Raw genomic sequence first — 2,790 nt, 5'->3', positions numbered from 1 at the left:
CTGGTTTTCCGAATAAAGTGGTGATTCCTTACCCCGAAAACTTGTCTCTCAATTTATTGGCCTGTCATGAGGGGAACAGTATAAGGTTGGACTTGGTGACAGAATGACACTACCTTCAGTCTTGTAAGTTTCCAGTTTGGATTTGGTCACGTCCCCAGTTACAAGCTCTCCAATGATGGATTTCTTCAATGTAGATATATAGATAGATAGATAGATAGATAGATAGATAGATAGATAGATAGATAGATTTTTTTTGCACTGCAACTTTTTCAGTTACAAATAGTGCCCAGAAACCAAGAATTTGGACAAATTAGAGCTAGAATCAGACTTTCAAGTTGCCATGTTACAAAAATAAACTACCTACTGAATCACATTAATGTAACAAAGATAAAACACTTTGTTCTGCTGACAAGAGTTTCTTTGTTTTGATCTTGTCCTTTAATTTTCTTCCTTTTGTGTATGTTTTATATGTTCATCAGTAGGTATAATACTACACACCTGCAGTTTCCAACTATTCACATTATTAGAGATGTTTGTGTGCTCAAAAACATTTTATCAAAAGGGTGCGCAATCAAAACTTTTTGCAGATCCCTGAACTAGATAAACGATCTCTTGCTGTCTTTTGTCAACAAATGGATCAGAAAAGCCCTTTTCTTTCCATTATTTAAGGCCAACGTCATGCCACCACATTCTCTAGGCTTGAATCATCCTTGTTAACCCTCATATTTGAGTTTGTTAATTTAACACCAGACTTGGAAAGAACTGATAGGAAATGTAGGTTTCATAATGACTAACAATTCTAACTCGTGTTCTTCCTTGCCTCTGGGCTGGGATCCAAATCTAGAAAAGCCCAAAATTCACAGGTTCAACTGAGACTCTTTTCCATGTTTCTCAGGGAGCAAAAGGGGTACACTGGACAGTGGCAATCTTTTCCAGACAAAAAGCAAAACCCAAACAGGGGCACTGGCACCCAGCGTGCTTGTAACATGGGAACTCGGGGAGGTCTGAGTGTCAGAGGCTCGAGAGCTGGGAGCTTGGGGGTCCATCAGTGGTATAAATGAACACAGAAGGCAAAGCGCAGAATGAGTCACCCAAGATTACACAGCTCGTTAGTGGCACATCTGGGACCACAACCAAGTCTTTGGATTCCCCTTGGTCTCTGGGACTTGCTAATAGTCCCTCAGGGCCGATGCAGGGTTGTAGACATGGGTGGGAAGCCACAAGAAACATGGAGAGTTGTTGGCCTCGGATGAGACAAGGCCAGATAATGTCTGGAGCTCAGTGATCGCAGTCAGTGTTTTAGCAGCAATCTCCTGGGCATGCTGGCTCAGCACGCCTGTGCGGGGTCCTGTGAGTGGACTGTGGAGTCCTCCAGCCTGGGAAATTGCTCTGCACAGCCCCGCCTCTGGAGAGGAGAAGGCGAACTTGCTGCTTCTTCAACAGCGGGTGATAGACTCACAGCTCCAGCTCTTCTGATCATGCCTGCAGCTCCTGCACACACACTGAGGGGCTGCGGAGGAATGAAAGGGGGAGGGGGAGGGGACGCGTCCTCACTACTGTATCCTCAGTGCCTAGAATGGTGTCTAGCACAGCGGAGGTGCTCAGGGAATTTTCATTTGTGAAAGAGTCCTCACCGGAGAGGATGGAACAGGGCCAAGTGAGAGAACTGAGTTTCCAGCCCTGATCTTGTTGGGCTCGTGGGTGGCCACAGGTGGAGAGCTGGGAGTCCAACCAGGAGAGCAGGTCAGGAGGGACCCAGGAAACATCCCAGTCCGGGATGTGTTCTATTTCCTGCTTGCCCAGGAGGCCTCCATGAAAACTCAGATTTTTCTTCCAAAGCTATGAAATAAGCCCACTCATGACCCTGCACGTGGCCAGGTTTCCGCTGACACGTCTTCATCCACTCCGCTATGGGGGTGACTGCCCTGGGCTTTATGGAGGCCCAACTCGAGCCCTTAACACTGATCACTGCCACCCTCTGAGTCCCAGTTCCCTCGTGTACAAGGCAGAAATCAGGACCATTCCCACTCACCTCGTGGCCATGGTGACAACTGGATGGGAGTTCACTGTAACGTGCCTCAGTCACTGTAAACCCCTCTGCACGTGTGTGTCGGCGTTGGCGAGAAGGGGCCACGTCTGCTGGGCCCACTGGCGAGTTGTGCCCCTCCTGTCCATCTTCAGGCAGAGGGGAGCCACTTTAACTGGTCCGGAGTAAAGCCCTTTCCAGCCCTGCTCCGTGCCCAGGTGTAACCGCAGTCGTGAGAACCAGCTGCCGTGGGGCGCGGCTTCATTTTCCATCTCCACGTGGAGCACGGGAACCCATGAGTTCTTTAAGAAGGACCCCGCTGACACCGGTAGATGGGGCTTGCCTATGGGTGTGAAGCGTTTGGCCACTTTTTTTTCCCTCTGAAGATATAAAAGCTTCCTGTCAGGACTCAGGGTATGCTTTGTCTAGAAGCTTGAGGCCTCCCCAGGGCAGTTTGCTAATGCATTGGTGTCTGTGCTACATTCTTACAGCAAATTAAAGATTTTGAAGACGGTAATTGAGTTCATGTTGGTTTGAGATGCACTTGCCAGCATCCAGTGTCTGTTCTCAAGCTGCCTCTCCCTCACCACATGGACCACAAGTGCCAGTCCAGCCGCATGCTCTCTCTCTGGTCAGCAAGGGTGACTGAGCTGTCTTGAGTGTGCTGACAGAGGGGCGATGCTGAGGGAGGCAGACTTCTAGAGCGCTCCCCCCAAGGCCCCCAAATCTTGATCAAATCCTTGGGTAATCCTCAGTTCCAATTA

The sequence above is a fragment of the Camelus ferus genome, chromosome 35 (genome assembly GCF_009834535.1).
Source record: "Camelus ferus isolate YT-003-E chromosome 35, BCGSAC_Cfer_1.0, whole genome shotgun sequence".
Lineage (NCBI taxonomy): Eukaryota > Metazoa > Chordata > Mammalia > Artiodactyla > Camelidae > Camelus > Camelus ferus.
The sequence above is the reverse complement of the archived record's forward strand: the minus strand, read 5'-3'. Positions refer to the sequence as shown.